Consider the following 24289-nt stretch of genomic DNA (forward strand, 5'->3'; position numbering starts at 1 on the left):
CAGAAAGTGTGTCCATCTCCTCCCGTGATGAAACGGGAGCAAGGCGTAACACACTTTCCGAATTCTTTCTCGCTCATTCTTTCCCTCTCTTTTCTTTTTTTAAAAAAAGGGATAGAAAGGTTTAGTGATTTTGAGAAAATATAGAGTAGAAATGAAGCGTCTTTTGTCACACAAACAACAGACATACAGTCTCACTAAAGATAATAAGGCTGGCGGCATGGTTCACAGGTGCCATATATATATCATGCGACGCGCTTAATTGCCACGTCACCTGATCATGGCAGGCCTATAAGTAGAGGCATGATTTTACACAAGCTTCAGATACCGGTCACACTCGCAAGGGCGCTTCCCATACTGTTATGCTAAACGCAACGTTGAAGTTCCCTTTCAAAGGGAACATCAGTTGTTATTCCTGTTCCCAAAAAACATCATCCAACAGAGTTGGCAGGGGAAACTGGTGCAAGTTGCTTAAAAGGTTTAGTTTAATTTAAGTTTATTGTCATAATATGCTGTATTTGCATGCTTGCAGTGTAAATTCTGTCATTTAATTTTCTAACGGAAGTGATGTGTTAGTAACGAGGCCGCAATGCTGATCACGCACAGTGTAAACGTGCTGATACACAGTGTAGCGCAAGTAAGATCTGTAATATCTAATTAAAACACTATAATCAAAAGTAAACACAAGTAAAATAATACGTCTAAAGGCAGTGAGTAAAAGAAACCACAACGTGCAGTGAAAGTGAGTTTTTATTATTAATTTAAGACTGTAGTTTAGTTCAGTGCTTTTTGTGCATCCAAAAAAAATAATGCATAAATACTATAAAATAAATTTTTTTAGATTTTATTTTAAATAAACAAAAAAAGGTACTGAAAGTTTGCCCCCCATCCGATTAATCGAAAAAATAATCAGCCAACTAATCGATTATAAAAATAATCATTAGTTGCAGCCCTATACAATACTTTCACTATTTTAGCGCATGAATTACAAGTGCGTAATGTTAACAGTGTATATATTTTTTGCATCATTTTATTGACAAATAAATTGTCAAAATATAATGAAATCTACTGTATTTTATTATTTTGTAATTGTTAATAAAATATTAGGACAGTTTTATACTATTGGGTTAGTTTAGAGATCCATTCACGTTAGATGAGGGGTCTCAGACTCGCGGCCCGGGGGCCAATTGCGGCCCGTGGAACGATATTTTGTGGCCCCCTACTTGAAATCAAAGCTTAGTGTTAGTGCGGCCCGCACGTTTTTTCTCACATGCACCTGCGTGAGTCGTTGCCCTGGGCGTTTTATATTTTTTAACGCTTGTGGGCTACCATAGCTCAGGCTCGTGACAACACCACGAATTATCAACGTTGGTCACTTGAAACGTGTTTCGGGAGTGTCACCCAGTGCAAATACGTTTTTTTTTGCCACCCAGTCATGTCTTTTTCAAAACCTGCCATGAAGAGAAAGGTTGGCGATGAGCACAGACAATTTCAGGATAAGTGGGAAACAGAATATTTTTTTGTAGAGAACAGGGACATTCCGACGTGTCTAATATGCACAGATAAAGTTGCGGTGCACAAGGAGTATAACATCAGACGTCATTACTCAACTAGACATGCTGAGGAGTATGCAAAATACCAGGGAGATGAGCGAGAGGACCGGGTCGCCAAACTTAAAACATGTCTACTGAGGCAACAAGATTTTTTCAAGAAAGCAAGCAAAGAGAGCGATGCAGCAGTCGAAGCTAGCTACGTGGTGAGTGAGATGATTGCTAAGGCAGGAAAGCCATTCAAAGACGGCGAGTTCATCAAACAGTGCATCTTACAGGCTGCAAGTATAGTCTGTCCGAAAAGAAAGGTCAGTTTAGCAACATCAGCCTTTCAGCCAACACAGTGGCAGAGCGCATTTCTGACCTGTCGGTAACATTTACGATCAACTGCGTGAGAAAGCTAAAAATTTCCATTCATACTCAGTCGCTCTTGATGAGAGCACAGGCGTCACTGACACTGCGCAGCTCGCAATATATGTCTGTGGTGTTGATGAACTGTCCGTGGTGTTGATGAATTTTGAAGTGATGGAGGATTTGCTCACAATGATTCCAATGCATGGCCAGACCACCGGTCAGGAGATATTCCGCCAGCTGTGTGATGCCATTGTGGATGCCGGCTTACTATGGAAGAGTTTTGCTGGAATAACAACCAACGGAGCGCCATCAATGACAGGGAGGAGAAATGGACTGGTGGCACTTGTTCAAAGAAAACTGGAAGAGGAGGATGTGGAAGAGGCCATTGCTTTGCACTGCATTGTCCATCAGCAGGCCCTTTGCAGCAAATGCCTGAAGTTTGACAATGTGATGTCTGATGTTGTGAAATGCATCAACCATATCAGATCCAGGGTCTTAAAGCACCGGCAGTTCCGCACCTTTTTGGAGGAAATATGAGGATGTGCTCTACTTCACCGAGGTACGTTGGCTTAGCAGGGGGGACGTCTTGAAGAGGTTTTTTGAGTTGAGAGCAGAAGTGAAAGCCTTCATGGATAGTGATCCCAAATGGCTAATGGACTTAGCTTTTCTTGTTGACATCACACAGGAGCTGAATGTACTGAACAAGAAGTTACAAGGCCAGGGCCAGCTTGTCAGTGTTGCATATGACAATGTCAGAGATTTCTCCACAAAACTTGTGTTATGGAAAGCCCAGCTTTCTTAGACAAACCTCTGCCATTTCCCACCATGCAAGGCGCTCATGGATTCAGGCACACCATTCAGTGGTGAGAAGTATGCTGATACCGTTGTAAAACTACAGGAAGAATTTGATCACAGGTTTGCAGACTTCAAGACACACAGAGCCACGTTTCAAATTTTTGCTGACCCCTTCTCCTTCGATGTGGAAGATGCCCCTCCTGTGGTTCAGTTGGAGCTAATTGACCTGCAGTGCAGTTCTGAACTCAAAGCCAAGTTCAGGGAGGTGAGTGGAAAAACAGACAAGCCTGGACAATTTATGAGAGAATTGCCCCCCACGTTCCCTGAGCTTTCCAAGATGTTCAAGCAAATCATGTGCCTTTTTGGGAGCACCTATCTGTGTGAAAAGCTCTTCTCCACTATGAACTTTAATAAATCAAAGTTCAGGTCCAGACTTACAGATGAGCATCTTCGAGCCATACTGAGGGTCTCAGTTGCTTCCTCCCTCAAGCCAAATGTGGCTCAGCTGTGTAAGAGGAAGCACTGCCAAGTCTCTGGCAGCAAGGAGTAGGAGGAAGTAAGAGAAATCTATGTTCTGAAGAACCGTGCATGTTCTGCATGTTCTGAATTGTTATTACTAAAGATTAAAAAGATTGGATCGGTTGTACTGTTTTTGGAATACTTGATGCGGCCCAGCCTCACCCAGACTCTACCTCCAGCTGCCCCCAGGTAAGTTGAGCTTGAGATCCCATGCGTTAGATATATATTCCGGGTCGCTAACGACCTGAATATGTAATAATGATTGGTGAAACATGTATGTATTTAAGGGTTAAATAACTAAAGAGACACCTTTATTTGAGGGATGTTCATTTTATGAAATACAAAACCTTACCAAAAATATATTCTTTAAAAAAAACATGTCATGATTATTCATCATTCTGTAGGGCTTATTAACTGTTAAATGGTCTGCCATGACTACCTGTTTTGCTGGGATTTAAATATGAGTTGACACAGTGGCCAGAATCCTTTAGTCATTCATCAATATAGGGAAGATTAGAAAGTACACAAAGTAAATTAGACAACAGTGTGTTGATTTTCATAAATCAGGCAATGGCTGAAATAGCTCCGTGCATGAAAATGCCCATATGCACTGTTAGGGCAATAATTCAGAAGTTTAAACAACCAGGTCATTGTTGAACCTGTCCTCTTCTGTCCTCTAAACACAGATATAAGCACCTGGATTTAGACGCGAAACGCTACTGGAACTCAGGAAACTGGTTCTATGGTCAGACGAGACAAAGACAGAGCATTTTGGCAAGAAACAATCAAGATGGGTCTGGCTTAAAAGAAGGGCAGTTATACAGAAAAAAGTCTACTCCACACTGTTAAGTATGGTGGAGGATCTGTGCTGGCCCTGGGAACCCTGTATCTGAAGGCTCTGCCAAGAAGCTCCAACTAGGTCATGATTGATATTCTAGTAGGACAGAAAACTACTGTATGTCCAAATCCTTACTAAAGTGGAACTTCAGAATCAAGCTTTTTACATGGCCATCCCTGTTCCCTTACCTAAACCCAATTAGCTGAAAGTCCACAAGAGAGGGTCTAGAACCCTGGAGGTTCTTGAGAGTTTTTGTATTGTAGACTGCTCACAGTTTTCTTGTTCTGTATTCTCCTCATCTCAACAAACATTATAAAAGAAGACTCTGTTATTATGCTGGCAAAGAGCGGCTGCACAAATGACTAAAACAGATGTGCCAACTATTGTGACACACATAGTGTTGGTTAAAAAATATATTTTTTTAAATTTTTCTTTAATTATTATTATATTCTTCAAATAAAATTGCTCAGTGTTTTTTTTATTTTATTGAAGCGGTGAGATTTAATTAACCTCAATTTAATAAGCCAGTAAACCTGCCTGATTCATCCTGATGCCCTACCTCTGGATGGAGCTCTCGTCAACTGGAGGCTACATTCCACCACTGAGGATGACCCCAAGCAGTTCAGCCTGGAGATTGCTGAGGATGGTGCCACTTGAAGTACCATGGAAATGGTTTTGGACCTCAAGTGCACATGGACATTCTTGCTGTGGTTGCTAGGACTACAGCACTGCAATTAATGGCCTTAGCACTGCAATTACCACATACAATTTTGCACTCAAGTCTCCTTTAGTGATCTAGTTCAACAAAACAGACTTCATATAAAAACCATAATGAACCTTCCTTTATTTTCACACTATCCGTTGTTATCCAGATGAGGATGGTTCCCTTATGAGTCTGGTTCCTCCCAAAGTTTCTTCCACATATCATCTTAGGGATGATTAGGGATAAATTCACACACTTAAAATCTGTATCCTGTGTTTATATGTTTCCAATGTCCATTGTTAAAAGCTCTATACAAATAAAATTGAATTGAACTGTACAAGTGGCTTGTACAAGTGGCTATTGAACAAAAGTAAATTTGATCTCAGAGCCTTTTTCAGGAACAAACACACAGGATTTCTCATTAAATTGGCACTTTCACTGTTATTTCTCACTTACGAAATGTTAATTTTCATTTATCCATATTCGTCTATTCGAGTTGAGTCTTTATATTGATGACTTACGTTTTGCTTAAATTCATCAGATGCCAGATATTGCTGTGAATTTATAACAATTAGTGCACTCGTGACCTGTCTTTTCTGCAGAGATATCATTATACTTCTAGTTCTACAGTTCTTCACTACAGCTGGATCAAAGCAGGAGTAAACTCCTCCATCGCTTTATAAAACAAGTACATATTGAAGTCAGGCCAAACATACAAACCCTTGTCTCTGTTCCTCAGTATAACACCATCTTACATCACCTATAAAACCCTAAGCTCATGAACCACTTGTCCTTTAGCAAGAAGAGTTTTTTTATAACTCTGAAAAAGCCATCCTCAGATGAAGCCCTGTCAATATAGATGCATTAATGTACAAGTGGGACTTAGGGTTAGTGAATGATACCTTGATCTGGCACTGGAAACATTAAAGCAGTTGGCTGTTTCTTATCCAAGACATAAGTCTTAACCAACACAGGACTGTCTACATCGTCTTCAGATACTGTTGGCTAAAATATCAATAAGAAACCTGTATTAGCCTACCTTTTGAAAAGAAACCACTCCAAGGTTTGTATAAATGTCCCAGCATAAGATGACAAACAGAAAATGCCCATAGTGGAGAATAAAACTGATTTAGGTAGTATGTGGAAAAAGCCCAACCAACAAACAGCAAAAAGACCAACTTTTGAAGCAAAAGCCAGTGTAATGATTCACAATTGTTACTTGTTCTGCCTCAATTTTCTGTATTCCTCCTGCTTGGCTTTGGAAGTTGGGCTTTTATTGAACACCAAATTCAGCAGATATTGTCATAAGGAGGCCATAATGAATATTGTGCTCATGCCCATCAGGTCTTTAGATAAAGAGCTCTCAATTAACTAAGGGAAAAACAAGCACTCTAAAACACAAAGGGCTTTATTCTTTCATGGAGACCTCTCATGATGGATGAAGTCATATGTATAGGGCAATGATAAAATATCTTACTCTAATTTTGATGTAGCAGCAGTTGGTTTCATCTCCAATACACAACTTACTATGTCTTTCTCAGAATGTCTGCTATGCAGTTAGTGCTCAGTTAGCAATGAGACTCTCAAACAGGGGCTTGAAGTGATTTATGGACTGTAATTGTGCCTTCTATCTGGGAAATCTAGACTCCCTTGCCTAGAACATTGGACTTAAAAAGCTGTAGACTACATACAGGTCCTAGGCACAGAAAAAAAAACACTTGTGATTTATGCTTCCTGAGATAAGGATGACAGTACAGTAGATCCCCAGTATTACCTTTGTGTCTGCAAGACATGTTTTCTATTAAGAAGGGGCATTGCTCAGAAAGGTCTTTTTCAGTTTAAAACAATTTCAAAAACAAGGTCCATGAGCACAGGTGATGTTGAGTAAGATGAAGCCACAGTAAATGATTCAGTTGATTTCGAAGACAGTTTGCACACTTGACAATTGCAAAAGTTATTTTAGTTTTAACTTGGTCTTGAATTATTATATGTTACATAATGTTTTGGCTGTAAAATCTAAATACCCCTAATCTCCCCAAGGTCTAGTAGTGGTTACCTAGTTTAAAACTGCATAATTTATGACTTTACTTCATTTAATACATCCTGTACTTGGGGGACACTGGTTGTCCTGTCTTGAACTATCATCCATTAAGATGTCCTGAGAAATTCTGTTAGATCTCAGCTTTCTAGAGTCAGTATCATGCATAATCTGAATGTGTTTGGTGTTTTATTCTTGCTAAATCTTGCAAAATGGGGGAGTTTGATGACTGAAGACTATCCAAAACAGGAAATCTGTTAATGACATTATATTTGGGGTGTCTCATGTTTTCAACATTGATTACAGTTGTATAAATCTTGTAGTGTGGCCCAGGCAAGATAAATCTTGACCATTAGAGACCAATATATCTGCTGGAATGCGTTCTAGTTCTACCAGAAACAACCGTCAACCTCTGTTAACAACAATAAACTCCCCATTCGGCATTGGGTGTGTGTATACATCTTTCAAACTATCGGTTATGAAATCACTGAATAAGAAACCCAACCTTGATCCATGTCAAACTGTGGGCCAATTTTAAACAGCCTTCATATATCCATCGTTGAAAAGATGTAGCTCAGCAGCTAAGCTCATACTTGCACAGGAATCATGGTGGAAAGATGGTGGAAAGATTTCATGTACTGTAAAATCTTTCCACCAGCATTTATGCTTCATTACAGCTACTGACGACATAGAGTTGTACATTTCAACTAACTTGATGACAGACACCATCTTACTAAGATTGAAAAATACAACAATAAAACACATGTTCCTCGTACTTACTTCTAACTGGACAGAAGTGTTTTTTTGTTTTGTTTTTTTACTACAGGCATCACAGACACATAGAAATAATCATTTATATAGTAAATTATTATATGAATCTAAATTATTATGTAATATAAAATAAATTATTATATTATATACTGATTATATAGTAACTACTGACAGCATTTCAATTACATCATGTGCAATGGTGAAAAATGTTGGAATGACTTTTTACACCAGAATACAGTAGTCTTTGAAGGCCAAGTAGATATTACTACACCTATTTTATTGACATTGCAATGACTCTCAGTAAAATGTTTATTGATTATAAAATACTATAAAACATTTAAAGGGTAACACTTTACAATACTTACACATAAATACACTTTACAATACAATACTGCTTAAGTAACCTGCGGGAACTACGCAGGAACAATATGTAGTTCTTGAACTACATTAACATTTATCTTATTCCTATAAAATAACAAGAACTACTAGTTAATTACTCAGCAAGTAGGTTAGTAGGAGTTCACTATTAACTATGCCGAAAATTAAACGAATCTTAAGTAGACATCAAGTAGACATTTGTCTTGCATAACTATTAGCTAACTATGGCTGATTTGTAATAACTACTGATTAATTACTGAAGACACCAACATTAATTTCCTAATAGCAAAGGCTTACCTTTGTCATGGAGATCTACTACTTAATATACCTCAACTTATGCAAACACCTCAGTATCTAAAAAGTAAATATTTGAGTTATTTAGGTCTCCTCAGAGGAACACCAGGTTAGAGTGTTTTGTTTTTATTTAGCCAGTCAAGCTTTAAAGAGAGAATGGACAAAAATAACCTCCAAAAGTACAAGCAATCAGTAGCACCAGTAACAAATTCTACGTTAACATACTTTCAAATTAATTTGTAATAAAAATTTTACATAATAAAAAATAGTCATGAATTGTCATATGTAATACTGTTCCATGTCATTATTAACAACTAAAGAAAAATACAGTAACACTTCAGTCATTACTAATGAGTTACCATCTGTTTACAATAGTGTTTCACATCTTCATTAACTACTGAAGAATTGCTAATTACAAAATTTCACTTTATTATTTAAACTCACATCCATATATGCAAACAACATTCTTAAGTAAACAGAAGTGACAAATTAATTTAAAAGTTACATTCTAGTATCTTAAGCAGTTAAATAAATAATGAAATATAAATAATAATAATAATAATAATAATAATAATAATATGAACATTAATGAGAAGGCAATGTCATAATTTATCATTTACTTTAGTGTTCATAGTCATTTCTCGTTATGTACCTACAGTCATGTTTTAGCCCAGTTGCCATTTCTTAGCCTACTCAAAATTGTTTAAAGCCCCATGATCTCTGATGTTTATGGAGGGTTTTTTGTTTTGTTTTGTTTTTATTACACAGAATCTCAAATAACTTCCTCTTTACTAGTGACTAGTGATGTAATTGCAATAGTAATAATTGTCATGTCATTTAAAATTCAACCACAGAAAAAGCACCTGATCAAAATGCATAGCAATATATAAGTAATTGGAATTTTGAATGTGTATATAACAATATCAAGATATAAATTTTATAATCAAATATATTATATTACTTACTCTACTTGCAGGAGAAATGTAAGACTCAGTAATTGCTGCTTAAGAATCAATTAATTCTTAAGTAACTCAAAGCCTTAAACACTAAGTCACCACAACTAGCTCAACTAACTCACACTCAGGTAGCTTGTAAATTACTGTAAAATGTCTAGCATTTTCTAGAATTTAATAGTGAACTCCTACTAACATACTGAGTAAATAAGTAGTTGTTCTTATTATTTTATAGGAATAAGATAGGTGTTAATGAAGAACTACTCATTTGTTCCTTCTTAGTTCCTGCATAGTTGTCTACCAAGTTGTTGAACAGTACTGTAAAGCATTACAATATAAAGTACTAAATGGTCTCACCCAACCATAGTTGAGTGAACTATTAGTCTATTATTATCTGCCATGTTTTTTTATCAAAAGTTGCAGGCTCTTTATCAGGAACTACCGAGCTTTTTCCTACAAAGCCTCCAAGCTATAGCCTTTCAATCATGGTTCAGGTCTCAATCTCTAGGTCTAGGCTAATCCTATTTGTTTCTCCTCCTAATTTCCTCAGGGATCACAAGTCTTTCTGTAGGAAGTATCCTGGTGTTGCTCAGTGCTAACCGCCTCTCCCAATTGTAAACAATAGAGCCATGGCCGAATGGGTCTCCCAGTGCAGAGTGGTACAGACCAACAAACAGAAAAATAAATATCGCTAACCTCCACAATTGCATATCCAAATCTGAATACGCAACGACGTAAATTAGTGTAGAAAAAAATCACGAAGAAAGCACAAAAAAACAAGGGAAAATATACTAAACTTTACCGAAAAAGATCAGAGCTGCTGCAACAGGCTGCCACTCGCGTGGTGCCTCATTATGTCTGCCTCATTTTGAAGAAGACTTGTGAGCAGAAACAAAGAGGCCATACCACAAGATGCAAACCACTAATCAGCTCTAAGAATCGGAAAGCCAGATTGTAATTTGCATACAAATACATACAGAGATGAGACACAAAAGTTCTGTAACCAATATTAACCTCTACCAAAGTGATGGAAAGGCCAAGGTATGGAAAAAGATAGGATATGATGACCTAAAATGTAGCAAAACAAGCTCTTCCGTGAAACATGGTGGAGGTAGTGTCATGACTGCTTCTGGAGCAGGTTCAATAATATTTATTAAATGATGTAACTCATTATGGCTAGAGCAGAATTAATTCAGAGGTTTGCAGGAACATTTTGTCTTTATTTAATTTACAGAGAAATGCATCCAATTTAATTGGGAGGAATGTTATCATGCAGCAAGACAATGATATAAAACTGCCACACTGCCAACTCAACAAAAGGACTCTATTGGGGGGGGGGTGGATTTGGAGGAGGAGACTGAAGAGGAGAAACCCCCCAAAGCAAACAAGAACTGAAAGAGGTTCAGGTAAAAGCCTGAAAAAGCATCACAAAAGAAGAAACCAACATTTTGGTAAATCACAGGCTTGATGCAGTTATTGCAAGCCAGGGATATGCAACCAAATATTAGGTGTTATTTAGGCTACTTCAATTTACTTTAAGACTTATCCGTTCTTATAATTTTACTCGCCTAAAAATTGAGTGATCTGATACAAAGGCTTCTGTGTCTTAAGTTGCTTAAACACAGCTAGATGTAAATACCAGGAAGCAAAAGCTGAAATCCAAAACTCTCTTCTCATATCCATCTTTTGATCTCAAAACAAAATGTTTTTGGTGTATAGCACAAACAAATGAATTGGCCTTGCTGTTCCAATAGTTTCAGACGGGACTGTACATTGAAACAAAGCTGCTTTGTGACGATGTCTATTAAAAGTGCTTTACAGTATGTAATTTAAAAATTGATTAAAGGTTTTCAAGGACATTGTTGACAAACATCAAGTTCTATGGGATCTTAAGAAGAAAATTAATAAATTAAAATTCATTTAAAATTAATAAATGAAACAAATCACTACATTCACCTATGAAGGACCCACACAAGATCCTTGGACTTAGGGCAAAGAGTGGGTAAAGTTCATTATGCTAGGTTTGTACAATTTGAAGAAAATATTAAAATTGTGGCTATACTAAGCCACAACTAAAACAATCAGAAACGTATCTCACACACCCTCCCCTTTCAGTGTGCAAATTCAGTGATGGAATGATTAGTAAGAGAGTTACAGCTCATCTGACACACTCTTCATTACATATCTATTTAGTGATGCTTTAGTCAGGAAGCGGAGTCTGCAGATACAACACCTCAGTTATGAACTGCTGATTACAATCAATTCATTACCGAAGGTGGTTTTGAAACCTCAAGTAAGTCTATAAATATAAAATAATTAACATGCAATGTCATAAATTCCTGATGCCAAGTTATCCAAAATAAGAAATCCTGCCAGGTGACTGGGTTCTGATGTTTGATTGTACTTGCTGCCCTGGCATGCAGTGCATCTTGACATGAATTCCATCTGTGCATAGTGCATTAAAATAGTGAATGCTTTTTAATATCTTGCTAATTGATTTAGACATGTGAAGCTTGAAGTGATGACATTATTAAATTCCAAAATGATTTGTGTCTCCCTGTGGAGATAGTATGTTTAAGATATTTGTGGTGAGAGGAAATTCATCTGAGACTAGCCATTCTCCCTATTCCATTCCCTGGATTTCCTCAATTACGACAGAGCAGAGCAGACATTCACTCTGAGGTAATGTGATGTTAATACATCCACTGAAGATGACTGCATTAAAAGGTGAGGTAAATTAACCCAGACATAAAAATAGGCATGTACATTTCCTTTTTTCTCTATCCCCAGAAGGTTTGAGTTTATGAACTGAATTTGATGAGCAATTCTGTTCAGAACAGATTCAATACTTCAACATGTATTAGGATTAAGGAATATTACAATGTAAGTGCCAATGTTAAATTTTAATATTGTTAATATTTAACTATTTTCGAAGCTGTACATTATATTAGAAATATACCGCATGGCATTATCTATACTTATTCTCACTTTGCAGCACATTATTACACACTGATTCACTGCAATGCATAATACAGTATGCCTTCAGTTTTCAGTTTGAAGGCTAGGCAGCCTATGTTGTCTATTCCATGATCCTGTGCTTGGATTGCAGTTTATAAAATTCATAAGGGCTTTATTGTGCTACAATGCTGATGTGGCTTTGTGCTGAGGTATTTCAAATAGGGGCACAGGCTATGCAATAGATAAGGTGCAAGGTCACACTGCCATATGTTATGTTTTTGTGGAGTGCTGTCACTGCTTGTGACAAAGAACTACTAACCAATGGTAAGGCAGGGGTGTGATAATAAAGAATTTAAGTACCAGGCCGTGGTTGCAATTTCCTGGTTGAATCCTGTTGAATATTCATAATTTTCTAACTTGCATTATGTAAATCAGCAACAGACCCTCGTTGAACATCTAACTGCATGGACTAAAAACTGCTGAAAACTTGCAATGTAATTCTGGAGCAGGGAATTCCCAAACTGATATATTATATTAACTGCATTCTCTGTCATTCATTTCTAGTTCATTCCTTCTAGGGACAAAACACCTAATGGGCTCATACAGAAATAGTACAACTTTCCAGAACATTATTTCTTTTCTATATAATTTTATGAGAAAACATGGGGATTTATTTGTTTTGATTGCTTTCTTCATAAATCAAAATCCTGCACTGAAGAAAAGCAGTGGCTACATCGAATTCTAAAAACAGGCTAAAAGCTGACCACCAACAGTGGACTACTCTAGAAATGTCTTCAGAAAAAAAATTGGGAACATGACTTAAAATGTCAGGTTCACATTCAGGTTTGGAGTGGACATTGATACAATTCACAATACTACAAAAAAAAAGCCTCAAAACTCATTAATTAAGGCTTCACAAGCAAGTTCTAATTTGTGAACCACTATGACATTAAGAAGTCTGGCATATGTTTGCATTGGAAGAGGAATAATATGAAACTTCTCAGTTAAAGGTGTACAGAACATGATGATTCCATTCCCTCCTGCTCTAAGCTTTGACAGCAAGGGTTTTTCATTTATTAATGACTGTTGTGCTTGCTGCCAAGAAGCATTAAAGCAGAGTGAATGACTCAAAGGTAAGCAAATCTGCTTAGGAAAGCAATTAATAACACAGATCTACACTATCCCCATGGCTTTATAGGAAAAGAAAAATTTACTCTGACATAAGCAAAGTATGGCATCTCCCAGTTTCAAGGCTCACCTTGCCTAAGGCTAAGAGATGGTAGAACATGTTGCTCTAGCTCAGACAAAAGATGGGTTCCTTTTGAGTTAGTTCAGTCTTATAAAGGTCTTTCATCTGCCTGTTCAATTGGGGAATGGTTTACTGACCAGAAGGTTGGGGGTTCAAGCCCCAGCACCACCAAGCTGCCACTGTAGGGCCCTTGAGCAACCATATCTGCTCCAGGGGTGCTGTATCATGGCTGACCCTGTGCTCTGACCCTTGCTTCCCAAGCTGGATATGCAAGCTGGGATATGCAAAATGATTATCAGAGAGGTTGTTTACTGCCTGCTGAAAACTAAAATTCTGTTGCTTCTTCAAAATGTACCAAAGCATGGTTGCAGTGGTGGAGTCAGTCCCACAATTCAAGGTCACTCCACCTGTCCACTGGTGCTCCTGCACAGTGGGACATGTGCATGATCACAACATACCATCAACTGTCCTTGATGCTTCACAAATACCCAAACATTCTGCCCACATTATCTTGAGATGTACTATATTTTACTATGTACACTGTGCATATTAATATAAGGATTTACAAAATATTTATTGCCCATGGAATAAAGAACATGATAGCACATCCAGAGTGTGTTTGTATGCATAAAGTACTGTGCAAAAGACTTAGGAACACACAAAGAAATGCTATAAAGCAAGGATGCATTCAAAAATAATGACATGTTTCTACTCAAAAAGAGCTGGGATGTTCTTTTATCACAAGCACTGAGTTATACATACTAGGTAGTTATTTGGGTTGTTTGTTTCATTAGTGGGATAATTTGGTAACAACCCAACATATCGGTTTAAATAGTCTGGTCTTGTGACAGCATTTAAATTTTAATGTGCATTAGTTTTAGTGCATAGAACTTATAATCGTGTTCTGCAATAAATAATGTATTTTTAATAAAATTTAAAATGAGTGTATTTTCATGACTAGCATCTTTTTTTATTTAATTTAAGATAGAACACTTTTTATAGGCTAGCTACACTATGGAGACAAATAGCGTATATAAAATCATAGGTACATTTATAGCTAAATCTGTGATGGTTTGTAAACACGACGCTGCAGTCTTCACTGCTGCTTGATACAGTATCTGGGCAGCTGGTATAAAATTACACTTGTTTAACTACAAATTGCAGCAAAAAGAAAGTATCATTTTAAAATATATTTCTATGGCTATATTAATAATAATAATAATAATAATAATAATAATAATAATAATAATAATAATAGCAATTAAAGCTGCAAGCAGCATTTTCGGTGGCTAAGCACCCAGACTCGGTGCTACAATTGTTGCCTAAGCAATTACAGCAAGGCAGAGCCATAACTTTAGGCAAATTTATTCAAGAGTGATTTTTCTAGTTTCACTCATCATGTGTATGTTTTGACCACGGACAGTTGTGGAATTCTCTGACTGTAGGAGGAAAGATCTAGATGAACAAATGTGTAGCAGGGTGGCATTGCTGCTGCAGCTACTGCTGTGACCTGTGGTGTTGTCTGTTGCTACTTTGACCTGTGGTCATGATTGCTACTGCTCTGACCTGGTTGTTTTTTTTCTTAGGCTTTTGTGTTTTTTCCTCATCAGTCTGGGCCTTTTTTTCCCCCACTTTCTGCAAGTATCTGAAGCAAAATGATGTGTCTTTTGTTGTTTTTTGAACGTTGTTCAAAAAATGCTATTTGATTAAATCTTGCTAGTCATATGTTTTATGGTGTATAATAGCACATTGAACAGCTAGAATAACAGTGGACAGTTGTTTAGTCAGGTCTAGATGATGTGAGCCAAATTTGATGAATATTGGACAAAATTTGGTGGAGGACTAGCAAAAATGCCACTTAGATGGAAGCATTTTCAGCATGTTATTGTAACTTTTGACCAATAAGTGGTCCTGTCTTTAAGTTTGTTGCATAGCTTCAGGGCATTGCCCTGAAGTTGCCTACAAAGATTTGTGTCAGTGTGCAAGGTCGTTGCTGCGATACAACACTCAATATTTGCTGGATTCACTGTCAGATTTGTTGGCCCCTTACAGACAAACCGTTTGGAATATTCCAAATTTTTGTGAGGCTTACTCTGAAGATCAAGTATGCCAAATTTGGTGATGATTGTACAAAATCTGTAGGAGGAATATCAAAAAAAAAAAAAAAACATTTTTAGCAAAATCCAAGTAGGCGGAAAATCTAATTGGCGGAAATTGAGGTCATAGGGTGTGTTGAACTCGCTTTGACCCAGGGATGACTGGCACTTAAATTTTGGACACATGACCATAAATGTTATTTACACAAATTAGGCCCAAATTTGACCCGCTGGTGGCGCTAGAGCATTACCAGCACTTGTCCCAAATTTGGTCAGAATGTTCCTTCCCAACTTCACAAATTTCACAACTTTTTTTTTTACCAGATAGTTCTATGGGCTGCCATAGACACCCTAGACAGAGGATGAAAAAGAAGCAGGAAAAGTAGAATAACAACAGTGTGCCTACTTACCTTCGATGTTTTGCCCACTAATAACGCAAATTTTTCTATCTCCAAACATTTTTTTCCAAGAACATATAAAATGTTAAAGAAAATTTTTGTATGACAGTAAAGAAGGCAACATATTATGTAAAAGACCACTTTTCAGACAGAAAACATAATGAAGGCTGCTGGTGCAAGTGTGGAAGTCAAAGTCTCCAGCCAAACTGTGCCAGATTCTCCAAGATGCTCAGTAAAACCTACTACCCAATTTCCCTATAAAACTGTACATTTTTACACACAGGCTGCACATACACTGCTGGGTTAAAAATTACCCAACTATTGAGTTCAGTTCTGATGCTCACATGCCCATTGTAGGTACTTTGGCAGTGGACAGAGGTCAGCATGAGCATTCTGACCAGTCTGGGACTATGCAGCCCCATATGCAGCAAGCTGTGATGTACTGTGTTCTGACACCTTTGCATCATAGCCAGCATTAAGCAGTTTGTGCTACAGTATCTCATCTGTGGGATCGGACCACACAAGCCAGCTTTTATCCCCACGCGCATCAATGAGCCAAGGGCACCCATGACCCTGTTGCCGGTTCACAGGTTGTCCTTCCTTGGACCATTTTTGTTAGGTACTAATCACTGCATACCGGGAACACCCCACAAGACCTGGTGTTTTGGAGATACTCTGACCCAGTCATCTAGCAATCACAATTTGGCCCTTGTCGAAGTCACTCGGATCCTTACTCATTCCCATTTTTCCTGCTTCCTGCCTCCCAATATATCCGACCTCTTGACAGGTGCCACTATAAGGAGATAATCGATGTTATTCACGCCACCTATCACTGGTTTTAATGTTATGACTGATCAGTGTATATATACTGTATTATTATCCGCTGTGGCAACCACGAACGGGAGCACCCGAAAGAGGGAATATATAGTCTTGAGACGTTTGAGTTAGCATTGGACAGGTAATTAGGTAGGAGTCTGCAATTTTGAAGTCACCTCAACTGTCAGCAGTGCAGTTGCAACGTCCAGCCTTAGCAGTGGTACTATCTATCTTCCTAATCTATGTCACCCTTAATCTTCAGGATTAAGTCTCTCAGCTTCCAATTTTACTGCTGCTTCGCAGTGGAGGGCTGTGTACACTCACTCACATGCAGCAATGTATTAGTGAGTGTACAGCATGCAAACAATGTTTGAGTACCTACTGAAACCCAGAATGGTTCCCATACATCTATTTATTGTTGGTCTCATGGACAGATGAGTTTTCTTTGAAACAGTGTCAACATTGGTAATACAATCTGTATCATGAACAATCATGAAAGGAGACTTCTAGACAATCTCAAGTTTGTGAACCCTTAATCAGAAACTGCCCAAAAATAGGTGTGCCAAGCTTGTACAGTAGCATCATACTCAAAAAGAATTGAGGCTGTAATTGGTGCCAAAGGTGCTTCAACAAAGTATTGAGCAAAGGCTCTGAATACTTATGTACATGTGCTTTTTTTGTTTTTTATTTTTAATAAATTTGCAAAGATTTCAAATAAACTTCTTTCACGTTGTCATTATGGGGTATTGTTTGTATAATTTTGAGGAAAATAATGAATTTAATCCATTTTGGAATAAGGCTGTAACATAAAATGTGGAAAAAGTGAAGCGCTGTGAATACTTTCCGGATGCACTGTATACAGTGAGGGAAAAAAGTATTTGATCCCCTGCTGATTTTGTACGTTTGCCCACTGACAAAGAAATGATCAGTCTATAATTTTAATGGTAGTTGTATTTGAACAGTGAGAGACAGAATAACAACAAAAAAATCCAGAAAAACGCATGTCAAAAATTTTATAAATTAATTTGCATTTTAATGAGGGAAAAAAGTATTTGACCCCCTCTCAATCAGAAAGATTTCTGGCTCCCAGGTGTCTTTTATACAGGTAACGAGCTGAGATTAGGAGCACACTCTTAAAGGGAGTGCTCCTAATATCAGTTTGTTACCTGTATAAAAGACACCTGTCCACAGAAGCAATCAATCAGTCATATTCCAAACTCTCCACCATGGCCAAGACCAAAGAGCTCTCCAAGGATGTCAGGGACAAGACTGTAGACCTACACAAGTCTGGAATGGGCTACAAGACCATTGCCAAGCAGCTTGGTAAGAAGGTGACAACAGTTGGTGCGATTATTCGCAAATGGAAGAAGCACAAAAGAACTGTCAATCTCCCTCGGCCTGGGGCTCCATGCAAGATCTCACCTCGTGGAGTTGCATTGATCATGAGAACAGTGAGGAATCAGCCCAGAACTACACGGGAGGATCTTGTCAATGATCTCAAGGCAGCTGGGACCATAGTCACCAAGAAAACAATTGGTAACACACTACGCCGTGAAGGACTGAAATCCTGCAGCGCGCGCAAGGTCCGCTGCTCAAGAAAACACATATACATGCCCGTCTGAAGTTTGCCAATGAACATCTGAATGATTCTGAGGACAACTGGGTGAAAGCGTTGAGGTCAGATGAGACCAAAATGGAGCTCTTTGGCATCAACTCAACTCGCCGTGTTTGGAGGAGGAGGAATGCCGCCTATGACCCCTGGAACACCATCCCCACCGTCAAACATGGAGGTGGAAACATTATGCTTTGGGGGTTTTTTTCTGCTAAGGGGACAGGACAACTTCACCGCATCAAAGGGACGATGGACGGGGCCATGTACCGTCAAATCTTGGGTGAAAACCTCCTTCCCTCAGACAGGGCATTGAAAATGGGTCGTGGATGGATATTCCAGCATGACAATGACCCAAAACACATGGCCAAGGCAACAAAGGAGTGGCTCAAGAAGAAGCACATTAAGGTCCTGGAGTGACCTAGGCAGTCTCCAGACCTTAATCCCATAGAAAATCTGTGGAGAGAGCTGAAGGTTCGAGTTGCCAAACGTCAGCCTCGAAACCTTAATGATTTGGAGAAGATCTGCAAAGAGGAGTGGGACAAAATCCCTCCTGAGATGTGTGCAAACCTGGTGGCCAACTACAAGAAACGTCTGACCTCTGTGATTGCCAACAAGGGTTTTTAAACCAAGTACTAAGTCATGTTTTGCAGAGGGGTCAAATACTTATTTCCCTCATTAAAATGCAAATCAATTTATAACATTTTTGATGTGCGTTTTTCTGGATTTTTTTTGTTGTTATTCTGTCTCTCACTGTTCAAATAAATCTACCATTAAAGTTATAGACTGATCATTTCTTTGTCAGTGGGTAAACATACAAAATCAGCAGGGGATCAAATACTTTTTTCCCTCACTGTATATGTGTGTGTGTGTGTATATATATGTATAATTTTTTTATGGATGTACAGAAAGCACTGAATTGAAGTACAGTCTTAAATTGATGATAAAAACATTTGCCCCACTGTGCATCACCGCGTCTACACTGTGAGTGAGGAGCAACACGGCCTCGTTACTAATAGATCACTTCCGTTATAGTAAATGACAGAATTTACACTGCAAGCACACAAATACAGCATACAATGACAATAAACTTAAATTAAACGAAATCTTTTAAGCAACTTGCACCAGTTTCCCCGACCCCTTGCACACAGTGGAGCATTTTGGATACATACATAAGTTTGTGCTCGTGCATCACTGTTGTGTTTCCGTGCTACACAAGCCCCGTTTTGTAAAGTTTTCTGTGGCATTTAATATAAAATGCGCACCTGCCTTAGAGGACTTGGAGGTCGCACATTTTCTTCCTCAGTCACTTGAGGATTACGCCTCCATCTGATGGTGACTGAAGTCATGTTGGGAATAAAAGGTAAGGTGAACAAACAGTAAACTAAACAAAGTCATTGTTGGCTAGCGGCATCACATTACTTGCGTATGACGTCATGCGCCGTTGACTAGGAAGCAGCTTATACTTCCGGTTAGTTTAAAAAAAAAAATGCTAGTTTTCTATTTGAGACGATACTACCCTTTCTAAAATTCATACACTAGACGGCAGACTGCATAGTTCATAGTGTAAGTGTATAGTACGTCATTTGGGACACAACTTTAGTATATACTCTCTGATGCGTTACAGAAGTAAAGCAATGAGTAAACATACCCTGTGCCACGCACAGACCAACTAATCGATAATGAGATTCGTTGACAATGATTTTTATAATCAATTATTAGCGATTTTATTGATTAGTTGTTGCAGTTCTAGTCCACGAGGTCACAAAGGAGGTAGCTTCTAAGCAACTAAAGGTCTCTCTCACATTGGCTAATGTTAATGTTCATGAGTCTACCATAAAAAGAACACTGAACAACATTGGTATGCATGGCAGGGTTACAAGGAGAAAACCACTGCTCTCCAAAAAGAACATTGCTGCTCGTCTGCAGTTTGCTAAAGATCATGTGAACAAGCCAAAAGGCTACTGTAACAATATTGTCTGAGTTGATGATACCAAAATACATTTTTTGGTTTAAATCAGATGGGCTACATTTGGAGAAAAGAAAACAGTGCATTCCAAAATAAGAACCTTATCCCATCTGTGAAACATGTTGGTGGTAGTACCATGGTTTGGGTCTGTTTTGCTGCATCTGGGACAGGACGACTTGCCATCAATGATGGAACAATACATTCTGAATTATACCAGCGAATTCTAAAGGAAAATGTCAGGACATCTGTCCATGATCTGAATCTCCAGAGAAAGTTGGTCATGCAGCAAGACAACGACCCTAAACACACAAGTCATTCTTCCAAAGAATGGTTAAAGAAGAATAAAGTTAATGTTTTAACATTAAGCAAGCAAGCAATAAGCAAGCAGTTCATGTGAGGTAACCCACCAACATCCCAGAGTTGAAGCTGTTCTATACTGAGGAATGGGTTAAAATTCCTCCAAGCCAATGTGCAGGACTGATCAACAGTTACCAGAAATGTTCAGTTACAGTTATTGCTGCACAATGGGGGGTCAAACCAGATACTGAAAGCAAAGATTCACATACTTTTGCCACTCCAATATTACTAATAATATGTAATATTGGATCATTTTCCTCAATAAATAAATGACCAAGTATAATTTTTTTCTCATTTGTTTAATTGGGTTCACTTTGATCTACTTTTAAGTCTTGTGTGAATATCTGATGATGTTTTAGGTTATATATTTATGCAAAGGGTTCACAAACTTTCAAGCACCACTGTATATGTAAGGCATAAGAAAAGGTGTAGTACATAGTATAAAATAAATCAGCACCTTAATACCAACATCTTACTTTGTAATACTGAGATAAATCCTGGGGAATAGTGAAAGGCAAAGAAAATGGACATCTGTTTGCAGAGATAATTTAATAATTGAAAGAACATACCAAGCCAGCTCTGATCGTGGAGCCATATGCATTCTTCATCCCCATAGACAGGGGGGGTCGGTAGTTTGAATGACACCTCCCCTCCCCCTCCCCTCTGGGCAAAGGTCCAGAATTTAAGTCTTTTTTTTGCATTCATTATTATCATCCTTTACAAGGAAGATTACATGCACAGAAACTGACATTATGCGCTAAATCTGTGAGGCCAACGACATCCAGCTGGATAGTAGGTATGGGGCAAAAAAAGCAGTAGAGACAGAAGAGAAAGCAGGCAGCAGCATCATGTCACAGAATATTAAACATATGTACTAAAACACTGCCAAACAGGATAAAGTTTTTATATTTACTACCTATCCTAATAGTTGAGATAGCTAACACTAGCTATATGCTAGCTAACAGCAGTCAACCACACAGGAGCAGAAGGTAGCTAATGTTTTCACTTATGTGTGTCTGTCAGGATTACGCAAAAACAACAAGACCGATTTTAACAAAACTCAGTGGAGCGGTGTAGCATGGGTCAAGAAAGAACATATAAAAATATGTTAGCTTAATAGGTCTGACATGTGAATTTGTGATTTGTCAAATAATATACAGTGCCAAATAATATACAAGCTTATTTCAGATAATGAAACAGTTGAATGCACTCCACACTACATCACTGACCAATTCCTATACTTTATATTTACAGATGATTCACAACAGCTCAGGGAAGGTCAAGCGGATATGCAACAGCTCAGGGAAGGTCAAGCGGATATGCAACAGCTCAGGGAAGGTCAGGAGGACCCACACCTCGTCATGGAAGGTCAGGAGAAGGAGATGTTTAATGATCTAGGATTTTTCATTCAGGCCACTAAATCAGTTGAAGAAATCTTAGAGAGTGTTCGGAATGGCCAGATGACCAGAAATACCATTTACTCAGGAACTTGTTTAATAATATTCCAGAAAAGTTCCTTAAATGTATTCTGTTGCTAGTGTGGTCTTTAAACTTTTGAACTCTGTGTGTGTGTGTGTGTGTGTGTGTGTGTGTGTGTGTGTGTGTGCATGTATGTTTGGACAGAAAAAGGTGGTACATGATCTTGGTAAGCAATTTGACAACATTGTAGAAAATATTTTCGGTGCATCAAAAAGTGTGCTCATTAAGATACCAGCAGACAAGCTAATCCAGCACAATTTAGTGCATAAAAAGTCACCAAAATGAAGCACTTGAACCTCATAATTAAATACAAAATGAGGGGGGAAACTGCAGAAAGGTACACCTTTTGAAAAAAGAACCCCCACCTTCCATTTAGCTGGCTACAGGCCTGTTCTTTATATTATACTTGCGGGGCCTAATCCTTAACACAAGGTTCATAAAAGCCACTAGTGTCAAGCCTGGGCTGCAGCAGAGTAAGATGAAGATCATTTTGATAACAAAACTGTTGGGACATCACAGTATTCAATATGTTTACAGTAACAGAACAACTGCACACAATAAGGTTGTGTCAACGAGCTATTTTGTGAGTGTTACTCTCCACGTAAACCTTAAAAAAAAATTTCTTTTAAATAAAAATAAAAACCTTAGAATGAACTCTCTTTAATACCCTTCATGAGCATTTTTTGCAATAACAATGTACCTGTACTATACTTCATGAACATTTGAATAGACACATGGTCAGGCATAGGCGCTCTTGTACTCTCTCTCTCTCTCTCTCTCTCTCTCTCAAATTTCAAGTTAAACCATAGGGGGAAAAAAACCCTCAAAATTCAGAAAAGTTAATCAAACGTAGGCATTATCTACTTGACGGAAGAGTAAATGCGTATTAGTAGATCCAATGCCAAACTCCAATGGCCATTTTATTTTGAGGTGTTGCTCCTCAACTTTGAAATGAAGATATGGAATGAGCCTTGAAGGTGGAGAAGAACATGAACCAAATACACACAAGCCAATTCACAGCCATACGTGAACACACACACACACACACACACACACACACAAGGATTAATTAACCTATGTAGTGTTGAATTAATTTTAGAATTCATTTAAACGTATTTAAATCCACTGGAGCCCAAATGAACATGTTAATGCAACATCGTGGATTTAGTGCTGAGCGAGCAAGCAAACACACACACACACACAGCCCAGCATTCTGTACATAGACAAATAAATATGTACAGCCCTGATTAACTCGGAGTCAACTGAACTCGTACTGATCACTATAATCCATTTACTTCTCTCGCGCCGAGCCTCGTGATGCAACAGCATGAGAGTGCACACGATACACTCTTTAAATTCAGACGCATTAATCGCCTGTTTTGACTCTCTCTGTACAGGAAGATAAGTAGCTTCTCTCACCTTTTAAACGTTCCGGAGTTCGGACTGCACCAAGCTGTTTGGATGCGTCTTATCGGAGAAATCTGATGTCCGAATAGTCGCAGTGATCTTTCTGAAAGAGTGTACACTAGACTGAACAACCTGCAAACCGAAACTCCTCCTCTCTCCTGCCCTCACAAACACACATCACCCTGTTTTCACACACGATTCCTAAGATCATTAATGAGAGAGATTTATCGGATTTAGTACGAATTCAGTCATAAGAGAAGTTATGGTAAGTCACCAGCACTAACTTTTTACGTAGAAGTGGGCCATGCAAAATTCTTATGCAACTGTATCCAAGAACTGCTGAAAAAACGAATCACAGAAATTCTTATGGTTTCCCCTACAAATACCATTACAAACCATCAGCTGTTAACCATTAAAACCAATACAATTCCCATTAAAACCACTACAAATTCTGTGAGGATTCTATTGTTGTTGTTTTTTCATCATTTTATAATTCTAACATTAAGACTTTGAAGAATAATTAATATTTATAAAGCCAAAAAAATGTGAAGTACTCATACTTTGATATATGCAAATTGAAAACATATTATCTGTAGTGTTTAGAGTGGATCTATTTCTTTAAGTGGAATCACTCCCCTGAGCATTGATTTCTGTTTGGTAATTAGCCATGCTCATTGGTATCTTTTTACTCTCTTGCTCTGGTTAATACTCGAGCTGACCTTACTTCAGAGTGTCTGCTTTCTTTTTCTCAAGTTGTAGTC

At 38.1% G+C, this 24289-nt stretch overlaps 1 protein-coding gene across 2 annotated transcripts in view; it reads right to left on the reverse strand.

Moving 5' to 3' along the window:
- The window catches only part of LOC128614500 (contactin-4), a 171483-nt gene extending 147651 nt beyond the window's left edge, over positions 1-23832 (reverse strand). For both annotated transcript variants that reach the window (XM_053635834.1, XM_053635835.1), the window contains exons 1-2: positions 23813-23832; positions 23541-23631 (exon numbers count right to left, since the gene is read on the reverse strand). The gene's annotated coding sequence lies outside the window, so the exon portion shown is untranslated. The remainder of the gene's footprint in view (positions 1-23540; positions 23632-23812) is intronic.
- Positions 23833-24289: the final 457 nt, after the last annotated feature.

This window comes from Ictalurus furcatus, chromosome 11 (genome assembly GCF_023375685.1).
Source record: "Ictalurus furcatus strain D&B chromosome 11, Billie_1.0, whole genome shotgun sequence".
Taxonomy (NCBI): Eukaryota; Metazoa; Chordata; class Actinopteri; order Siluriformes; family Ictaluridae; genus Ictalurus; species Ictalurus furcatus.